The sequence below is a fragment of the Periplaneta americana genome, chromosome 5 (assembly GCF_040183065.1).
Source record: "Periplaneta americana isolate PAMFEO1 chromosome 5, P.americana_PAMFEO1_priV1, whole genome shotgun sequence".
Lineage (NCBI taxonomy): Eukaryota > Metazoa > Arthropoda > Insecta > Blattodea > Blattidae > Periplaneta > Periplaneta americana.
Window position 1 is genome coordinate 75,382,205 of NC_091121.1, and position 23,443 is coordinate 75,405,647.

At 37.3% G+C, this 23,443-nt stretch overlaps 1 protein-coding gene and 1 long non-coding RNA gene across 2 annotated transcripts in view; one reads left to right on the forward strand and one right to left on the reverse strand.

Moving 5' to 3' along the window:
* Dg (Dystroglycan) overlaps positions 1 to 23,443 on the forward strand; it is a 474,860-nt gene that overhangs the window by 231,218 nt on the left and 220,199 nt on the right. The gene's annotated exons all lie outside the window — the stretch shown is intronic.
* LOC138699834 (uncharacterized) lies at positions 16,055 to 18,490 on the reverse strand. Its single transcript, XR_011332083.1, has 3 exons — positions 18,150 to 18,490; positions 16,999 to 17,119; positions 16,055 to 16,308 (listed from the first exon to the last, which is right to left on the reverse strand). It is a non-coding gene; the product is annotated as an uncharacterized lncRNA (long non-coding RNA).

Sequence of the window (23,443 nt, forward strand, 5' to 3'; positions counted from 1 at the left end):
GCATAATCGCTGCCTTCAATATTATCGCATAATCGCCGCCTTCAATACCATCGCATAATCGCCGCCTTCAATACAATCGCATAATCGCCGCCGGCTATATTATCGCATAATCGCTGCCTTCAATATTATCGCATAATCGCCTCCTTCAATACCATCGCATAATCGCCGCCTTCAATATTATCGCATAATCGCCGCCTTCAATACCATCGCATAATTGCCGCCTTCAATACAATCGCATAATCGCCGCCTTCTATATTATCGCATAATCGCTGCCTTCAATATTATCGCATAATCGCCGCCTTCAATACCATCGCATAACCGCCGCCTTCAATACAATCGCATAATCGCCGCCTTCTATATTATCGCATAATAGCCGCCTTCAATACCATCGCGTAATCGCCGCCTTCAATACAATCGCATAATCGCCGCCTTCAATACCATCGCATAATCGCCGCCTTCAATATTATCGCATAATCGCCGCCTTCAATACCATCGCATAATCGCCGCCTTCAATACCATCTCATAATCGCCGCCTTCAATACTATCGTATAGGCTAATCGCCGCGTTCAGTACCATCGCATAATCGCCGATTTCAATACCATCGCATAATCGCCGCCTTCAATACCATCGCATAATCGCCGCCTTCAATACCATCGCATAATCGCCGCCTTCAATACCGTCGCATAATCGCCGCCTTCAATATTATCGCATAATCGCCGCCTTGAATATTATCGCATAATCGCCGCCTTCAATACCATCGCATAATCTAATCGCCGCCTTCAATATTATCGCATAATCGCCGCCTTCAATATTATCGCATAATCGCCGCCTTCAATATTATCGCATGATTAGTTCCTTCAATGCCGTCGCATAATCACCGCCACCAGCACCATCGCCCAATAATTCGATTTTTTTTCGGAATAGTGTATAATTGCATATATTTGTCAAAAGTAAAAAACTCTTCTGGTTTGAACATGTGTTCAGGGGACAGATACTTCTTATTAAAAACTGTAGGTTATGGCAGTAAAACCGTATTAGACGCAGACCGTGGGGCAAATATAAATTGAGATGGAAACATCATGTTCGTTGGACGTCGATTGTTTAGAAGGAACTGAAGATGAAGCAAACTACAGAACAGAATGGAGGTTGCTTGTTACTGAGGCTAAAACCTCCTAAGGTTTGAAGTGCCACGGAAATAAGTTTCTATGCTTAGGATTGTATCGTTCTTGGCCGAGTCTAAACCCGCGATCCTTAGATTCAGCGGCTAGACGGCAACCGCTAGACCACCAAAGACGATTGAGTGACTAATGAAAACTATAGAGATCTCTGAAATATTTTAAAGAAGACTATGTCCCATAAATATCCATATATTATAACATTCGTGAAGTGTTATAATATTTATCGGTAACTTTAAAATTTACGAATACTAAAATCGTGAATAAAATGTTGATGAATCCGAATATGGTCATGAAAGTCACAAGTATCTGATTACTTGAAGAAAAGATTTGTGGGAATGCATGTAATGTTGTGATCACACTGAAATATGACGTTGTTCCTTGGCAACCGCGACCACGTGACAAGGCCTCAGATTCCTGCGCCATGTTTACAAAGCGGCGTCGGTTAGAGGCGGCAGCGACGCATCTCGCGGCCCTTCGTGCTCAGGGCGAGGGTCGGTATGTTGCTGGCCTTTGTGGAGGAAATCCCTCACGATTGAGGAGCTTCTTTGAAAGTTGGCGGGGACGGGGGCTTACTGGCGGGGCGGTGAAAGAGACTGCAAAGTTCGGTCGAGAATTTTAATATCGGAAACGCCAGCAAGTTTCGTCGGAGTGGGGCAAGAGGGATGCAATGTTAGGGAGGATTGGATTTACCAAAGAAAAGGCAGGATCTCTCCTGGCCGCGGCGCTATGCAGCAAGTGTCTGCTTGTACCCGCGCTTGTATACCCTCTTGCAATGGCGTAATTGTAACCGATTCCCAATACGTGGCTCGGGTGTCGACGTATAAATGGCTCAAGCACCCAAAATAGTCTGCAGGGGATGTGACTACCTTAAAATTTTACTGAAACGAAGGGAACATCTGATATCTTGTATTTACTATTAGTACCTACTTATTTATTCAGCCTAGTAGAGATAAGGCCTTCTCTTTCCCATTGCCAGGGAATTACAACTGCAATATCAAGAATACAATTAAAACTACAATAATTATTAAATTTACAGTTACATTTATAATAGAGTCAAAGTATTAAAACATGACCTGATTAATACAGACTAGACAATTTATTGTACCTAGAACTTACGAATAAAGAAAGAATTTGTTAATGAAGTAGTAGAATGATTAAAGGGTCAATCAATAAGTATCCGGACTGTCTTGAATGTAGGCAGCACACATGACACAGGAAACGGAGAAGTTATCTGAAACCAGGGAAATGCCTGGAATCTATACTAAATGCATCACTTGAAAGTCAGAGAAGAAGACTCTCCATAAGGCGTATAAAGAGAGATTCCAGGAAAATTGTAATAGGTTCTTGATAAATTTGCACAGAATCACGTGTAGAGATTCAATTCTTAAAGACAATCTAATGCTGTTTGATAGACTGACTCAACAGGCATGATAGCAATGATCTTCAGTGACTCGTGCGTGTAGGCCTATGTTTAACGGTACAATAAATAGAAGTGCAGTTCGGAAATATATTGATTGCACCTTGTATATAGGGATGAAATTACTGGACATTGAAGTATTTTATGCTAGAATAAAATAAGTATTTACAAGAAGCATTAGAATAAAATAATTACAGTATTTACAAGAAGCAATGTCTGAACGAGTCTCAATTACTGACCAAGTGCCGTCTTAAGTTTGCATTTGAATTTAATTTTATTTCAACAGTCCATTATGATAGCAGGTAGCAAATTGGAGAGTTTTGGCAGGGCTATTGTGAAAGAGGATGAGTTCGAGGAGTTGCGATATCTCACATAAAAGAAATAAAATACCAAATCTGAGAGTGTGATAGATTTGCTTTATATTTGATCGAGTTTCGTTTAGGTTAGATTGAATATGTTTGGTTTGATTTGATCCTGTTAGTATAACACCACCTGATTTGGTAAACATCCTGTTATTCACAGATTTCTTGGCTAGACTGATTTAATATGCGGCCGGCCTAAGACTTGTCTCAACCCCTGCGCTGGCAGAGTGGTCAGAATTTCAGTCTGAAACACGGACGGCACGAGTTCGATTCCCGGTCAAACCTGGCATTTTTCATTGAAAAGTTCCATAGTGACATCTGTGGCGGCCAATTTTCAAAGCGACTTTTCGTACGACTCGGATCCTTTTTGCGTTTCATACTTTAAACACGTGATAATGTTCATACTAAGTCACTAGATGGCACCTTCAGCTTTTTTGCACGAAAGTGGATATGAAACGTTTTTTCTTCATAATGTAATTTAAGTTATGATATCTTACTTCGGAATTACAAATAATAATTTTTGTGTGCAGTACAGAAAGTGAAAGTTATGTCTTCTTATTTGCGTGCACATTCAATTTAAATAAACTAGAAATAAGAATATGTTTGGTAACATCATGAAGAACTGCATTGTTGAAAAGCCTCGAACAACGTTTAAGAAAGTATGTAGGCTGCGATCTTCAAGACACCGGTTTTTATAACGGGGATTCTGTAAGGCGGAATTTATTACACGTTGCAGTAGTTAATCTGGTGTTGACAGAAATGTAAATTTCGTCCGAAAACCTCTTTCTTTTTTTTTTTTTTTTCAAGGACGAAGTAATTTACATGCCGACAAACACACTCTCTCTCTCTCTCTATTAGTCTTCTGCCATTCGGTTTCCGAAGAAAACTACGATTTTGTTTCTGTGATCTATAAAGTTCACTATAGTACTTCTGCGTATTTTCCTAGGAAACTGGGGTTCAGTTACCATCTAGGACGACAGTTTTAAGCACTGTCTGAGCTTCCGTTGCAGAACGGAAATTTTTCCAACTAAAAACGAATGCAAGGCTGAATGTGTGTATGGAATCCAGGTCGGGAGGATGGACAGCAAACATTATCATACATACAACAAATTAATAACAGTTTATACACTGCTGCTTTCAATGTGATACGGTAAATAAAAATAGGAATCCTAATGATCACAAACATGGTGTTCCATATGGTAATTAGCAATTTTAATTTCAGTTTGAACTGCAACAAATTACACTATCTAGTTAAAATATTATGTTAGTGTAGCGTATTCACAGTATGTATTCTAAACATTTTTGGTGTTAAAACAGAGAGGAAAAATGAAGAATATGAAGCTTCACTATTCCACTGACTACTAAAAGCAAGAACCATAGCTGTCCTATTAGACGCTCCGAAAGGTCCTCAGGGTTGCGGAATGTTAAGGCTTCCTCACCAGGCCGTTTCTGTAGATCAAGCGTATCGCGCTTCTCTTTTATCAGAAGATCTAAGTTCGGTCCCCGGCCAGTTCGTGATGGAATTTGTGGTGGACAAAGCAGATGTGGCAGAGAGCTTTTCTCGGGGTACTCCCGTTTCCCTATCATCATTCCACCACATTCAATTTTCTCCTTGTTACAACTATCCCGTAGTTAAGAAGAAGCTGAAGTAGTTTGAAGGGAGCGTGGGTTGTATGTATGTATTTATTCACACTGCAATGGGTATATACCCGGTGGCAGTGGTAACTAATTACACTCAATAAAGACAATAATAAACACAATTAATAAAAAATACAATTAATAATACTAATAATTAATACTAACAATAATTAATAATAATAACAACAACAGGGAACATCCTAAATTAATGAAGCACGATCTGTTAAAATAACATTTAAAGTAAATCTAATTTGTACCTTAAACCTATGTTCGAACTTAAACCCACGAGTATGATATGTTCATATCTGCACAAGTACCTTTCAACACTACACTCATTTCGCTGTCAACTAACTCACTGCACTGGAACTACGACACATTTCACTGATTCTATCCTGATTTCACTAACACTTCAAAAACATTTCACAGTTCAAATACTTTGCACTGCCACTATAAACTATAAAGTTTCACTGACAGGAACACGTTTCACTTACTCAACACACTTCACTGACACAACATAATTCTTCACTGATAGAACACTTCAATAACAAAATATCAATTACACCCTTTAAATACTGTGTATAATTATCGTCTATTAGTAAAGTCCTTAAGCCTATTTTTAAATACATTTTTGGTTGTTGGTAAAGCCTTTAGTAAGTCTGTAGGTAAAGCATTCCAGTCCCTGATAGTTCCGATGATACCGGAAGATCTTCAGACTCCGAACCATGGGGCTTATGGGGCTACTCATCTGAAGGTGGAACCTGTCTCTACCAGGGCTAAAGGCAAGATTACCCATCTGTCAGCATCGGATTCATGAATATCACCCAGGTTCTCGAAAAACCAAGCCCAGCTCACGAAACTATCGGCATATAGTAACAGTAACATTTGTAATATTTCAATATTGCTTGTCTAATATTGTGTAAATTAAATAAATTACATAAAAAGTCAATCCTGTGTGCTGACTGCCTTTTCCCTAAAGAAAATACACAAAATACCCAACCAAGTCAACAATTTTGGATTTCTCAAGCTGCACTAGAAGGATATACAATGGATCTCCTGGACAGATTTATATAACAGCAAACCAAACAGCAAAATCACTTTACAGAGATATTGAGGTATTTAGTTGAACTGAATTACAAATTCAAAGTATCAATTTTAATCAAATCTTACTGACACTGAGCTTGGAAGAAAATAATTTCGATAGGAAACAGGACATTTTTTTACCATTATAATAAATACAGTCTGATCCGTTTGGATATGGATAATATTAATTTATTATTATAAAGCTATTATGATAGTAGGAAAAATTTCTTCTGGTTATATTATGATTAAAAGATGGGAGTTTCCATTTATGACAATCAACAATGTATAATCTGAAAGGACAAATGAAAATCGTAGTCTATTAAAACGGCTACTACAAATCAACAGCGGGCACAATGTGTTCTTTGGTATGCTAAATTTGAGTGTGTTAAAAGAGTTCAAAGAGAATTTCGACGTGAGTATGGTGTGCGTAATGTACCTAAATACGATTCCATAATGTTGTGGTATCGAACATTTGTAGAAACAGGTTATGTTTAAAAACATGCAGGAGGTTGCAGGCGAAGCCCACTATGAGAAGCAGCTATCTCTTGGTTTGGTTCCCAAACTCCTCAGATCTCACCCCTCATGACTTCTTCGTGTAGGGTTTTTTTTTTTTTTTTTTTTTTTTAAGGCATTGTCTATTCACAGAAACCCAGGAATATTGATGATCTGAGAGTAAAAATTACTCAAGCTTTTCAACAAATCACCCCTCTTATGTTAACAACGGACATGGGGCTGAATTGCATCACCGTTATGAGTTGTGCAGGGTGCGCAATGGGGGTCATGTTGAGCTCCGAGGAATCTCCCATCTTTTAGTGTTGTGCGCACAAAGTTTCAACAAATACAGTTCAGTAGTAAATCTTTTACGGTGTTTTTATTTTATCCATACACAAAGGGTTAATGTAAATTTTGCAATAACAAAACTATGTGTTGGTCTGTTGTCACAGAATACAAAAATTAGAGAAAAGCAAGTGAAAAAGAAGTAAAATTCAATATCAAGAGTAAAAAATAAATCACCATGCGTTCTGGTATTTTTAAGATAGTTTCAACCATTTGCCTGCAGACGACACCAAAATCTTATTTTTACAAACTTGCTAGTTGGTCTCAGTACTGCTCATCGGAGTGACTACTACCGCGGAGGAATCGGAGATTGCGAATAAAGCTCTCCACCGGTGATCTCCGATACTACCGTAGGTGGAACAGGGGACATACGGTGGGTTGCGGGGGTTCGGAGCGAAGCGACAGTTAGCTCAAGGACGACCGGCGCGTATGGACTGACTGTAGTTGTGAGGGGAATAAAATGGCACCAAATCGGATATCCGTCGCATGGAAATTCTTTAATTTAGTTGAAGGTAATAATAAAGTCGCACACTGTAAACTTTGTGCGCGAATTTACTCTAAGGGTGGTGGAACTTCGAATTTGTTAGACCATTTTAAGCGATCGTACAATCGCGAACTTGATGAAAACAATTACGCAAAACATTTGATATGATTTCTTTTTAAATTGTTTTAGTGCTATTGTTCCCAAAGTCTCTCAGTCTATGAAAAAGTCTTGAAATTTCTCTAAAACGTAACTTTCGAGGCAATAAAAACAAATGAAATATTTACAAGACGACTTGAGTTATACTTTACTGTTTAGACAACTTGAGTTATATTTTACTGTTTAGATTAAAATATTTCTGAATGAAACTAAAGAAATATCTGGTAATAATATAATTACAATTATCCTTAAGTTGTTATCCACTTATATTTTTTTAACAGAGCAAAAGTGGCGCGTTTTAGAAGAGGCAGTTCAAATACTGATACCCTTTAACACAATAATTACAATCCTGTCCGGTGAAGAATCTGAATAAATTATGTTGGACAGTAAACTTTATCCCATTGATAGCCCACGTTTCTTTTGTTTCATTCTGAAGCTCCCTTAATATAGTTTACGTTAACTAAACCGATTAGAATAATCATTTACAAATCCTGTTTGCGATTAAACGAGAGTTTCTAGGAGAATTAAAGTATAAATGTTTACATTAGCTACTGAAAAGTTTTACTTCTGTGTTAGTTTTGCAGTTAGATTGAATGTTATTAATTTGATCAATGACAAAACTAATACGGCTTTCCACATATACTGTGAATTTCAAAAACTAGAAAAAAAAAAATATGTCAGCTAACGTAGCACTTTAAGCAACACAAAAAAAAAAAGCCGAAGAAAGAGAGAGAGATTAACATAAAAGATAGAATATACAACAACAAATTAGAACTTATTTTAAAAGATACGGGGACGTCAGCGGACTCGAATCACTACCTGATCCGATTAAAGGAATGCTCAGCGGAAAGTGTATGTCTGCGCCACAGCACATATACAACCTGCCCGGCATCAATCGGAGGTAACCGGAGGTCTCCGATTGAAAGCGCGCAAACAACCGCTCCGGAGAAAACCTAATCATAAGCAGCACTAATTGGTCTCCTGAGATTACGGACTGTGGCGTTCATGTAAAGTAAATAAAACCTATGGGTATGAGACACTTATATGTAATTTTGTACTGTAAATAATATAAGAAGTTATAAATTATCATAGAGTGAGGAATAACTTTTGTGGATTTCATTAACAGAGCTCGAAACCATTTGTCTTTTACGTAGAAGTCACGGACGCTAACTTGCCTTGAACAGTTGTTAGGTTACAGGTATCGGCTATCAATGTGTTTGTTATACATGGCGTGAGTATCAAACCCAGGACGCCCTTTATGGTTGGAAATGTCAGTTTAGCTGATTAGATGCGGCACATGACTGACCTTTACACGAGTCTTTACTCTTTTTCTACACAATACGGCAAGTGAGACGTTATTGATTCTTGGTTCGGAGTTCGAATCAAGTCTTTGTGACGAATCTTGAAATGATACTAAGTAAGGACAGCGTTTAGCAGAAAGATGTCTTGTAATGTAAAATATCGATCACGTACTATTCTGTATCGTTGGTCGGTCAAACAGAGCGTCGCGTCGGCTTTCGACAGGGAATTGATTCAAATTCCGAGGAATGGAAGTGGAATTTCTAATGGACAAATATGAAGTTTGGAGAAGGCTTTTCTCTGAGTACTCCGGTTTCCATGCCAGCATTTCAGATTTTCTGCATTCCTCATCTTAGTGGACTAGTTCAATGACAGTGTATGTGTAATAATTATGACGTCGTATTCAAATAAGCGACTCTTGAGCAAAATAAGTTGAACAAAGTATCCGTTGTTGGGCGGAAAATCACATGTTCTTTTCCACAATTTTGTAAATTTGAAGTGTCGCCTTCAGTTTGTTACGACGATAAAGTCCTTAATATTGCTTCCTCCGGGAAAAAAATAAAGCTAGGAGTCCCGTGTCTCAAATTTACGGCACGTGAAAAATATAGCTTATCGGTAAAATTTGTTAGCTATTTTCTTACGTAAATATTAATTTTTGGTCTTACAGAATTCATCTGTTATCGTAACAATTGTAAACAGAGGAGAAAAACTCGCTCCGGCGCCGGGGATCCCGGCCAAACAAGTCACTCAGCTGAGTGCGCTCCTGGTATAATGGCAGTTGACATTGGACATGTACGTCAACTTGCCTAACTTGAAGTCAGGCCACAAAGGAAAACATTGAAGTAGGAGAATTCGATCTGGTGCTGTGGATTGAATTCGGCGTAGCTCAGTGGTCAGAGCGCTTGGTACGTAGAACCAAGGACCCGGGTTCGATTCCCGAGCGAGTTTTTCTCCTCAAATATTAATTGTCAATATTACAGATATTATTCTGTATGACAAATTAATAAATCTACAATAGTGATTAGAAGTTGTGCACCGCCAACTCTCCTACTCTCGAGGTAGAAGTTTTATACGAAAAACTCTGACCCCGCTGGGAATCGAACCCGATGCCATTATAAAACAGACTATGTTATTTAGTATGGAGATGTCGTAGAAATAGATCGTGAAGCCCCTCTGAATAGTTTCGTAATGATAAACTTGCGATAGGAGTAAGTTTACTTAATCCTACCTTAAATATATTACAGTATGCGTTTTTAGAGATGATTCTTCTAGAAAATACGTAGTTTCGTTTTTATTTTAATTTATTTTCCAAAGAAGGATGTCTTTACGTTGTAGCCTTTTTAATTGTGGTGACTTAATAATAATAATAATAATAATAATAATAATAGTAATAGTAATAATAATAATAATGATGATAATTTATTTTAGCTGCAGAGTTAAGGCCGTAGGGCCTTCTCTTCCACTCAACATGCAAAAAATATACGTACATATGTATGAATTTACAAGCTTCAAAGAATACAACAGTTTGATTTAGATAAAAGTTCAATGTATAGAAGAGTATGATTAAAACAGTAAAATATTATTACTATTAATTAAACAGTGAAATACAACCTGTGTAGCAGAATTAAACTAAAATACATAGAAGTTAATATATTTCAAATAATGTTAGATAATAGGAAGAAACTATTGAGGCACAATTTTGAAAATATAGCGCTATCAGTGTGCATGTCTAAAGAAAGAAGTTATCATATAGTCAGAGACCGTTAAGTCAGTATAATTAGAGTGAATTGCTAAGAAGGTTATCCTTTAAGATAATTTTAAAAAATAGCGGCCCCTTATATTTTGTGACAAGGAATTCTATTGTCGCGAGATGGATACTGTTAAAGATGGTGAATAACAAGATGTTCTATTAAGAGGTATACTTAGCGTGCCCCAGATATTGATCTGGTATTTACATCATGGTTAGATTATAGGTTCAGTTCAGATATTTAAAATTGAATGAAAGTGCCTATAGTATAATTTCATTGTGTAAGCTATACTCTTTCGAGAGGAACTTCGTAGGGTTAACGTGTCATCACAGAATAGGCTGACGAAATTATGCGTGGGAAATAGGATTAAGCTCGTTAGATTAGCGGTTCTTCCGGTATTTGATAAATAGTTGACCCTTGGAGACAACTCAGAATGAGCAAAATACAAAAACAACTATCATACCCTATGAAAGTTATGTAAAGGTCAATTTTATCACCTCTGTTACCCCAACTCTTTGACGCTCAAGAATTGTTTAGGCATCCTGATCTAAAACTGTATTATTTTCTTTTCTTAGATTAGATACCAGATGGGACAGGATTTCACATTGACAATGAACAAACATCCTTTATTTAGGTGGGATTCAAATCCACGACAGTTTTTTTGACGTCTTAACCATAGCATAAGTTATATCATTATTGCTTTGGTCAATTAACTGCTGTTACAACGGCACCTACCAGAAGCTGCTTTCGGCGAACAAACGAAAGTATATTTTAATTATTTGTAGCTAATGAAGACGAAAATTGAATAGGTATAACTTGTGAACGGTTGAAAACCGATTAAATAATACTGACGTTGTACTCCACGAGCATGTCCTGACATGAGGTTCGATGACCTGGCAACCACATTAGATGCCCACCCTGTTGCTGAATTAACTAGTGTAATTGGTTGGATATAAAGGTTAACCAAGCATAAAATATCTGTAATTAAGGATCTCTCCCAATCCTTCCCCCAGCGGGCGTGTCGGAGCCTCCCTCTTCGGAAGTGACCGGGGTTTAGTGCTGATCCATTTAACTATGTCTTCAACGGATGTCGTTACACTGCACAAGGCATTAACGAGCTATACTCCTCGACCTATTTCAAGTAACATCATGTACTTATGATATTTAAACATAGTCTTCGTAGATTGTCTTTTATACCGAACTTATATTCCGAAGTCTCGCTCTGTAACTGTGTGGTCTCAAGCGTTATTCCTTGGGCTAGCGGCACAGAATGGGCACTACTTCGAATTCTTAAGGGAGAAGAAATTTTCTCACGAAAATTCGGGCAATGTGTGGAACCGGTGTCCACTAAGCATCGTGTGAATTTGGGGAGCTGCACCACTTATCGAAATCTGGTTTCGTAATTCAGTTATAACAGCTGTGGGAATCATTGTCCTGACCAAACATTACCCCAGTACTAGTGAGAAGATTTTTCATCTCAATTCAAGCATGCAAAATTAAGACCAGCAGTTGACTGGTCTCTGCTCTTCATGGACTGTCGCGCAACGGATTTTTTTTTTTAAGTTCAGAATTGTTTCATTACATTTATTATTCGTCGCTTTCTTGTAATTATTGTTTGTTTGTTTGGATATTTTTTTAGTCGATTAATTTTTTTTTGCTTGCTTTCGATAACAGTTGAGTTTTCGTTGGTTGATTATAGGGGTGAGTTGGGTACAAGAGGAGTAGAATAGAAGAGAGGGGCTCAAGAGGCGGATTAAGTGTAATCTGTCAAGAAGCTTCTTTTTACCAGCAGTGGAGCGCCACATGCACAAAAATGGCGGTATTTTCAAACGACTTCCTGCACCGGAAATAGCGGGAATTTCAAAATACTTCTTTGCACATCCCCGTTACATTCATATTAACATGAATGTTTGAAATGTAACCATCCCTATTATAATTCCTTTTTTTTTTTTTGTTTTAAGATCTTTAGCCAGAAACCTTTTTTTGTAAATTACAATACCATAAATGTTTTCAGAACGGGATATCTCATGAAGTAGAGTAGTAGAGGTAGGAAATGGACTGTGAAATTGGAAATGATTTAGACATGACCAAGCAAATCTGTTATGTTGGAATGTATCTGATTTATTTAGTAACAATATTTCATTTTGTACATAAACACAAAGATCTTTATTGAAATTAACTGTTTGACGTTTTACTGTAATAGAGAAAAGATCGTGAGCTCACGATAGGTACTATTATATAATATTAACAACATAGTAGTAAATGTTACACAAAGAAAAAAATCATACCTAAACATTCTTAACACTCTACATATTTATTAATGAAGTAATCTCTGCTCTTTGAAGTCAGCTAACCGCTTAATTTTCTGATATTTTCAGATATACTACCATTAGTTATTGTGTTGTAAGGAAAATAATTTCAAATCACCCTTAGTAGAAATTGGAGTCTACAATGCTGTGTTCTTATTGTCTCCAAATAAGTAGCTATAATGTGTAAAGTCTTCTGGTTACATTGAAGGCAATCATGCACAAATATTTTTTTTAAGATTAACACTTAATGACATTATGTCAGTTTGTTCATGAACTTCTACATTACATTTTGGACTATATGTGGGGAATATTGGAAAATATTGTATTCACTAGTGTAACTTTGTGTTCAAACATTACGAACATTAGTGTTGTAGTTAGTTAATTTAAGTTCCATTTCTCTGAGAAACACAAATATAACAAATTGAAGAAATAAAATCATACACAGTACGTGATAAACATAAAATTAAGACAATAAAAATTAATATTTAATGACATTATGCCAGTTTGTAAACTTCAACATGAAATTTTAAGCTGCCTGTGGGGAATATTAGAGAGTAGAGTAAGAGAGTTAATGGGATTATTGCCAAAAACTCAGCATTTGTTGATTTCAGTTAAGTTGTACAGGTTTAAGAAGTCCAACGTATATGTAGCACCTACTACTGTATTTATTTCCTCAATGGCATAATTTGTCATTTAATATGAAAATATTCTAAATGCTAGTGCAGAATACAATAACTTTATGTTCCAACATTGCGATTATGGTAAATAGAGTCTACAGTACATTTCACAGGCTTTGTTGAAATATGCCAACAACATCGGTCCTGTGTTTGATATTATGATGTTATTTCAAGAAAAAAAAATTATTATTGCCTTGAGTTACTTCGTATTGTAGTTAATTTAGGTTCCTTTTGTTTGAGAAAAATACCAAATCATAACAAGAAACATAATGTAACAAAAATACAAGACCAATACAAAATAGCAATAAATAGCAACTAAAATTAAACATGCAAAATCTTAAATCAAAAATACACAAAGAAAACATACTCATTTGGCCACAATACCACAGTATCAGTAAATGTGCACATCACTTTTCTGCATCCAGTTTCACAAACACATTAGGTGCAAAACTTCTCACATCTGCAGTTCTCGTTGACATGAAGAAGAGGAGTGTCAGCGAAGATAAAGTTGTATATGAAAAGTAATGTTAATATTATTTTACATATACAATCCTGCAGACAATCCTCTGGTTCATGATTTGTACAGGAATGTCCCTGGTTAACAGAATTCAAATGTAAAGCCCTTAATATCTACTTACACAGTACAAGTGAAACAGAATTGTTAGAAAATTATTGAGTATTCCTTGTAAAGCCACTCTTCTACGAAAGTTTGCCTTATATACAAATGATGTTGGGTTTTGTGAGAAAATACTGGATAAGCTAAAATATGCTTGTGACAAAATGAGTGACATAGATGAGCTGTGCTGTCTCATATGCGATGAAATACCACTAAAATCAGCTTGGCTTGTAACAATAATGATGATTTTGTTGATGGGTTTCAAAGATTTGAAAAACACTTGTCAGGTAATCCTGCAAATCAGATGCTTGTGTCTATGGTGAGTGGTCTATGTCTTTATTACAAGCAGGTAATGAATTACTTCTTAGCAAATTCTGCTACTCCTGGTATATGTTCAATAGTGCAACACGGACATTAAGCCATTTAGTTGCTGCAGACATTTATTGCTTGTCAACACTGCTTTTAAAGATATTTCATCCCACATAAGGCAACCTACTTTGTCAGTGTGAGTCATCTTACTACAGGCATTCCTTAGTATGTCGAATAATTTGTCACTAAAACCAACATCAGTGATATACTTTCGCAAAACTCTAAGCAATGTAGCCTTAGAAGGGAAATTTAATAACTTCCTAATCATTCTATAGGCACTTGGGCTCTGTAAATAAATATTAAGAGCCTTTGCTTTCAATTCCGGTGACCACCGAACTCTCTGTACATACCTTGCATTTGAGGAGAGACAATTTTTTACCAAAATTTTTCCCTGGAAATTATTCAAATCAACTTTACAGGGAGTTATACCTGAAACCTTGATTTGCATAATACACGTCACTGTTCGTTAACAGAAAACCACAACTTAAGTCACACGGAGTTAGTGTGCACTCGAAGTTGGTTGCTTGACGGTTGTCAGCCCACTTTGAGGTCTGTGGATATAGAGGGAAAAATTGGATCGGTGTCGGTTAGAGTTCCCGAGTAGCTCAGTGGTAGAGCGTTGGTACGTTAAACCAAAGGTCCCGGGTTCGATACCCGGCTCCGGAACAATTTTTCCCTGGAAATTATTCAAATCAACTTTACAGGGAGTTATACCTGAAACCTTGATTTGCATAATACACGTCACTGTTCGTTAACAGAAAACCACAACTTAAGTCACACGGAGTTAGTGTGCACTCGAAGTTGGTTGCTTGACGGTTGTCAGCCCACTTTGAGGTCTGTGGATATAGAGGGAAAAATTGGATCGGTGTCGGTTAGAGTTCCCGAGTAGCTCAGTGGTAGAGCGTTGGTACGTTAAACCAAAGGTCCCGGGTTCGATACCCGGCTCCGGAACAATTTTTCCCTGGAAATTATTCAAATCAACTTTACAGGGAGTTATACCTGAAACCTTGATTTGCATAATACACGTCACTGTTCGTTAACAGAAAACCACAACTTAAGTCACACGGAGTTAGTGTGCACTCGAAGTTGGTTGCTTGACGGTTGTCAGCCCACTTTGAGGTCTGTGGATATAGAGGGAAAAATTGGATCGGTGTCGGTTAGAGTTCCCGAGTAGCTCAGTGGTAGAGCGTTGGTACGTTAAACCAAAGGTCCCGGGTTCGATACCCGGCTCCGGAACAATTTTTCCCTGGAAATTATTCAAATCAACTTTACAGGGAGTTATACCTGAAACCTTGATTTGCATAATACACGTCACTGTTCGTTAACAGAAAACCACAACTTAAGTCACACGGAGTTAGTGTGCACTCGAAGTTGGTTGCTTGACGGTTGTCAGCCCACTTTGAGGTCTGTGGATATAGAGGGAAAAATTGGATCGGTGTCGGTTAGAGTTCCCGAGTAGCTCAGTGGTAGAGCGTTGGTACGTTAAACCAAAGGTCCCGGGTTCGATACCCGGCTCCGGAACAATTTTTCCCTGGAAATTATTCAAATCAACTTTACAGGGAGTTATACCTGAAACCTTGATTTGCATAATACACGTCACTGTTCGTTAACAGAAAACCACAACTTAAGTCACACGGAGTTAGTGTGCACTCGAAGTTGGTTGCTTGACGGTTGTCAGCCCACTTTGAGGTCTGTGGATATAGAGGGAAAAATTGGATCGGTGTCGGTTAGAGTTCCCGAGTAGCTCAGTGGTAGAGCGTTGGTACGTTAAACCAAAGGTCCCGGGTTCGATACCCGGCTCCGGAACAATTTTTCCCTGGAAATTATTCAAATCAACTTTACAGGGAGTTATACCTGAAACCTTGATTTGCAGAATTTTTTACCAATTCATATAATGGCCCGGGAACCTTCTTCCTTAAAGTTGCAAGGGCAATGTCAATCTTCAGATCTCTCTGTGTGGTCTTGAGGACTCTTCCTCTCAGATGATGCAGTTGTACTCGAAGACTGCAAATTGTCCTCCTCTTCAGTGTTACTATCGGTGTGGCCGTGGTTTGCATTCTTGGGGGCTCCCCCGCCTCTTCTCACTGCCTCTCCTCTCTTGGGGGGTCACCAGCCTCTCTGGCGGGGGTCCTCTGTTTCTTCCCGTACAAAATAAAACAACCAAAAGGTTACAATTATGAATTGACAGCAAGAGTAAGTAGTCCTGTACCACCAAGGATAGAGGTTACAATTGAAGCGTTGGGCCGAATAATGGTTTATGTTACAATTTTTGCCATTATACTTTATCTTAGAATGTTATCAAGTTATTTCGTTTCAGGAACAGATTTTCGGAAATTCTTTCAAGATGTGCTCACAGCTTGCTTTTGATGTCAGAAAGGAACTGTTTAAAATGTGTTACTCTCTTATAGTCAACATTTAAAAACTGTGTTTGTCATTGTGTTCATTATTATTCTGTTCATAATATTACAAACTTCTCCGATGTGTAATATGACTTTCAGTAACATACAATCTATACTTTGCTTAGTGTACAAAACATATTGATGGAATAACGGTGTATGTTGCCCGTCCAATAGTAAATTATTTATGAGTGGAATGACGATGTAACATTTTCGTTCCTCCTGCCCAGTTAGCAGATTGCAATACAGACCATTATTCGCCCCAAAGCTTTAATTATGGGATCTACTTAGCCTGATACTTTACTATTTGTGTGAATGGCTTTTCTTTATGTATTCATTCACAATTTGCAATTACGACAGAATTTATAGGTATAGATATGAAGCACTGAAATTGCATAATATAAAAGGCTTGCAGTTACTTAAGTAAGTTACCTTGACCATTGGAGATAGCTTCAACTTTGCAAGGTATGGCTCCCGAAAGCTGTTGTGCAGTTTGTTGGGCTCTTTAACCATCATATCTTATATGCCCAATGCTTCTAGGCATGCCTTGCATCTGAAAAAAATTGAAATAAAGTGTAAAATAAATATAAATTATGAGCACAGGAAAACCATTTCATGGCACTTAATAAAATCACTTTGAGAACCAAGAAAAATTAAAATAAACTCCTCCAGTCAGCTTCACGTTAAAATACTAATTATCTCATCATTTCTATTGTAGGCCTAATTTTGGTCCAGGAAAAAATTCGTATTTAAAGACAACATTTGTAAAAATACAATGTAGGCGAAACAAAAAATAAAATAAAATATAGGTGTATAAAATATGTCATAAATTGGTTAACGTATAAGCTACATCATCATAGCTCACAGCAGCTGTTCCCTTTCAATTTATAGGCTATTAGAGTGATTTTATAAAGTGCCACGAAGTCACGTTCCTGTGCTTACGGTAATTTCATACACATATACAGTATAGCCTATATAACATTTAATTATATCATAAATAGACTTTTATTATTATTATTATTATTATTATTATTATTATTGCAATTTATTATTATACATATTACTATTATTTTTATAATAAATGTTATAAATATGTAAAGGTCTCAAGTAATAATACCACGCGGGGAATATTCAAGGAAAGGGTCTATTACTCTATTTTTTTCTATTGGAATATTGAAACTCCGGTACCAAGCTGCACACGACACGACGTGGTTTGCTGCAATTTTATTGGTTATATCCAGTGTTTGAAATAACTTTTTTTCTCCCGTGTGTGGTGCGCAAAACAGCAAAGTTTCTCCTGCACTGTATAAAAAGCTTCGAAAATAAAAACAAAAAATGCATCTTCTATATATATATATATATATATATATATATATATATATATATATCTATCAATAGAAATAATAATAAAAGTCTGTTAATATGTAACTAGATGTTACAAATTCTGTATATGTGTGTATGAATTAATATATGCTAACCTAACCTATATAATTTAAAATTATGCACGTGGCTAGCAAAATTTACAAGTATATCAAATTAGTTATAAGTGATAACATTGCTATATATTGTAAATGAAAACTCACCTCTCACTATCCCAGGTATTTTGAAGAAACATTTCGAGTGGTGACTACTCTTCTTACTTCCGCAGTACGGATATTCGCATTTAATTCGTCCGGCCATCCTTCCCTCGCCTAGGCAAGAAAATTCAATATGTCTTCTTGTTCAGTTCTTGAAATACGGCAAGAAATTGTTCCAGGACTAACAACTTAAACCAAGAGCACGCAAGTTCATTCTCCATTTCCAGGAGTCTAAAATCAGTGACGGAATGTTGGTAAGAGGCGATGTTAGCGCTCATCGTGGCAGTGTCATAGAATTAACAGCGATTAACAGGGAATAGATACGATTGACCCCCTCTCTTCTATTTCTACTCCTCTTGGTTGGGTAGTATCGGACATCGGATAATATCGGACAGTGATGTTTCTTTCATCTGTCACCAGATGGTAGTACATAAGTGTCATGGTTACGTTTCTGTATGCGACTTCTGACCATTGCTACTACCATCTGGTGGTAGATCAAAGAAACATCACTGTACTACCATCTGGTGGTAGATGAAAAACATCACTGTCCGATATTACCCGATGTCCGATACTACTCAACTCTCCCCTAATTTGTTGTTTCCCTGCTTTTGATTAATTTATGGTTGATTGGTTGTTTGATTGATTAATATGTTTCTCTTGATTGATCAATTGATTCGTTAGTTGCTTCTGATAGGTTGGTAGTTACTTAAGATTGGTTTCTTTGATTGGTTTAGTTTGGGTTCGCTGGTTGTTTGTTTTAGGCTGGTCAGTTGTTTGGTTGCTTTTTGTTTTGTTTTCTTTGTTGATGGTTTGGTTTTTGTTTGGTTTTGGTTGGTGGTTGTACTGTTTTAATTTGTTGGTTCATGGGTTGGTCATTTTATGGTTTGGGCTGTTGATTAATTGGGTCGGTGTTTGTCTGATTTTTATTGGTTGATTTGGCTTTTTGTTTGCTTTTTATTGGCTTGCTGGCGTTTTGTTTGGCTTTAGTTGGTTGGTTATTTTCAGTTTGCTGCTTGGTTGATTATTTTTGTTTTGCTAGTTGGTAGATCTACGTTATTTATTTTTAGTTTGCTACGTGAAGGTTAATATTTGGTCCTACTGAATATATCTGTTATGGTAACAATGGTTATTAGAGGAGAAAAATTCGCTCCGGCGCCGGGGATCGAACCCGGGTCCTTGGTTCTACGTACCAACTGCTCTAACCACTGAGCAACGCCGAACCTCAATCCACAGCACCGGATCGAATCCCTCTTCTCTAGTGTTTTTCACTTTGTGTCCTGACTCCAAGTTTGACATATATGTTGGCATATATTAAGTCAACTGCCATTATGCAAGGAGCGCACTTAATTGAGTGACTTGGTGGCCGGGATTCCGCAGTAATATGCACTGTTGGGCGAAGAATCTACGTAAAGATCAATTTTTGATCCTACAGAATGCATCTGTTATCGTCACAGTGGTTATTATGTCAACATATATGTCGAACGTGGAGTCATGCCACAAAGGGAAAAACACTAGAGGAGAGGGATTAGTTCCGGTGCTGAGGATTGAACTTCGGCGTTGCTCATTGGTTAGAGCACTTCGTACGTAGAACCAAGGACCCGGGTTCGATCGCCGGCGCCGGAGCGAATCTTCCTCCTCTAATAACCATTGATATTTGGTTATTTATTTTGTTTTCTTAGTTAATAATCTATATAGTTTTGGTTGGTTTTCATGATTTTGATTGGCGTTAACAACTCATTACCGTAAAAAACAGCTTGTTACGAAACCTAACAATAAACCTCGGAATGGGACTGATTCTCCGGCACGACCACAACTAAGGAATAAGGTTATGCGATTTGGTACATGGCGTAGATGGGAGGATAATATTAAAATGTATTTGAGGGAGGTGGGATATGATGGTAGGGACTGGATTAATCTTGCTCAGGATAAGGACCTATGGCGGGCTTATGTGAGGGCGGCAATGAACCTCCGGGTTCCTTAAAAGCCATAAGAATGTATGTATTTATGTGATTTTGGTCAGTTGTATTTATTTGATCGGTTGGAGGTGTTGCTTCTTTGGATAATTAGTTTTTCGTTGGCGTACTTTTTTTTTAATTCGTTCTTATTTTCTTTTTATTTCTGTTTGACTCAGTAGCTCGTTGATTTTGGATTGATTGTCTTTCGGTACGGTATGGCACAAGTGGTAAAATTTCTACTTTGTCCCCAAGGGAAGTGGCATTGTATCCCTCTCCTATTCAGATTAGACTTTTGTCGCTTGTCTTAAGTTTTATCTAATTTTTAAACTATGACTTTGCATTGCTGACTCCATAACCAGAGAGTATCGACACATGTGACTAATATCGAGTTACAGTTCTCACAAGGTTGAGGCTGAAGGGTTGAACATTGAAAACAAGTTGTTGTGGTGGCGTAATGAAAAGTGTAAACCATGTTACCCGGCAGAAAGAATTTAATAAAATTTCTCCGCAAAGTTTCATCTCGGTCGCTGAAGATCAGTGAAATTGGTAGCAGCTCCACGTAGAGTGCATTATTGAGTTGTTTACATTGCAGGAAGTTTAATCATGACAGTGAACAATTTTTAAACGCAGCCACGAGCTCGGTCGTGAAACTTGGCCATTGTAAGCTGTGAACTCCATCGTCAGTCTCGTTACCGTAGCCATTCCATTAGTAATGAGTAAGTCAGGGGTGCACCCGCTTCCATTAATGGCAAAGTGTTTGCCGGGCCTCCCCTCATGTCAATAACACCTTAATGAAACTTTAATTAGCCGCGTATCCATTACGTACCCCTGGGAACCGCCCGCCTAACCACTTCCGGAGTTGTTTCCTCGGAGAAGGCCAAGTTCGAAGCGCCTGTCTTTTGTCTCGGATGTCACTGCTTTGAGTGGCAGAGAGTGGCTAAGTTATGCATACTCCTTGGGGTCTACGCCTCTCTCGTGGAGATAAGAGATCCACGTGTTCTTGATCTGTGCTCCATGAATAGGTTAGCTTATCGGTTATATCGCCTTTGTTATCTACGGTTAACTTCCGCTTTAAATAAGAGAGCCACCCCCCTCATTGTGAGACTTAAATGGTAAGTCTTTCTGACTAAAACCGCGTGACTTCTTGTAAATAAAAATTTTACCGCCCTTTCACATATACAGAGGATGTTCTGCTTGCATTTTCTTCGCCCTCTTTTGATGATGATGATGATTATTATTATTATTATTATTATTATTATTATTATTATTATTATTGTATCTCCAATGGGGGGGAGCCCTATTTTACATTATGTATGCTAGGGCTATAGTTTTACACACAGAAATAGGCCTAAGCATAAAACAAATTGAAAAGAAAAATAAATTAGCTTACACAATGGAAATAAAACATAAACAATCCGTAATTTAAACATTGCGATTGCAAATCAAACATCAGGCATCAATTGAGACATACAGAAAACAGTTACAACACATAAACATAACATTTCTTATAGCCGTACTCTATAACACAATTAAGCAACTTAGCCTAACATACATCATAAATTAATACACAATAGTCACACAAACACAATCAAGCATCCCATAACTATGACTCACATACACAACAAATCAAGCATCCTCTACAACACATACACTTCAACATGATAACTATACTTTTAAAAGTTACAAATTTGGCTCCAAAAGAATAAATAGGACAATGTTACTTAATACTGTTATTTTCTACAAGGTCTTAAATACACCTGTAATAAATATGTGAAATTCCTTTATGCAACATTGCTTCAGAAGAACTTTTGTAATTGGTGGTGAGAAAGTTGTATCGCACATGCTAAGATGGGTTTCTTGCCGGTATCTCTTGCGTTCTTGTAGTGGGCACTCAAATAACGGGTGGTCGACTGTTTGTGTGGGGTGTTCACAGGGACATGAAAAACCGTTTGGGTTGCCAATTTTGAAACGTTCAAAATATGAATTAAATTTTCCGTGTCCAGTCATGAATTGCGTGGATATGTATGATGGTTCATAATTCTTTACGGTTAGTCTATCTTTAACTGTGGGAAAATATAATGATTTTGTGATTTGACCATTTGTACTATTTAACCACATTGCATTCCAGTCATTTAAGATGTCCACCTTCATTTGCATTTTTGCATAAGAGAGGGGTTGTTTAGAGTATGTGTTTTGTTTCCGAAATTGCGGCCATCTTGGCTAGATGAACTGCTCTTTCGTTTCCTGTGTTCCCTACATGACCACGTACCCAATCGAAACATACATGTTGCTTACATAGTAACAAAGTTTCCCTAATACCGACCGCAATTAGATTGAGGTTATATTTATCGTCAATTGCTGCTTGAGAATCACATAAAATTCGTACATTACATCTTTTGATTAAGCAGCTAACTTATGCCATGCCAACAGTATACTCAGAACAATATAGAAAGTGCAATCAAGATATTTCCTAACTGCATTTGTATTTAAACATATGAAGATCATTGCTTCCGTGCCTTTTGAGTCAGTCTATCAAACAGCGTGAGATTGTCTTTAGAGCTGAGCTTCTACACGTGATTTTGTGCAAATATGTTAAGGACCTATTACGATTTTTCCTGGAACCTCTCTATATACGCCTTATGGTCAGTCTTCTTCTCTGCCTTTCAAGTGATGCATTTAGTATGGATTCCAGGCGTTTCCCTGGTCAGATACTTGTCCTACATCCTGTGTGTTGCCTACATTCAGAAACTATTGCCCCTGGTATGGTGAGATACCAAAGATGAAATATGACTAGTACTTCAGTGCTACCAACCTTGAACCTGAAGTACTAATGTTAATAAATGTTTATGACTTAAAACAGTAACTTCACTTACAACTCACTATATAAAGAAATAATTATATTTCTGAAATATATTGTGTAATCTTGTTGTGGTTTAGTCAATTGTCCGAAGACAGGTTTGAACCTCACCCTACCCCATTTATCTCCTGGCCTAGTTGCCTCATAAGTGGTGCCATATTGGTATCGCTTGTGAGGTTCAGATCTGTTGATCGGACAGTTAACTAAACAACTCGTAAACACGAGAAGTATCGTCTTCAGATAAAAATATAGCAGCCTAATCTATACGATTACCTGCAGGAAATTGAAATCTATCTCTTTTTGCAAGAGATGTTGAGTTTGTTATTCTCTTGTGCTTGTTTTTTTTGTAGCGTGACTATACACCGTGCTAATCACATAACAAGAGCTTCCGTTATTTCTAATGTCTCAGTAATATATTGAGGACCAAATAAACTTAAAAAGAAGTAATAATAATGACAATAATACTACTAATAATATTATTGAAAGTA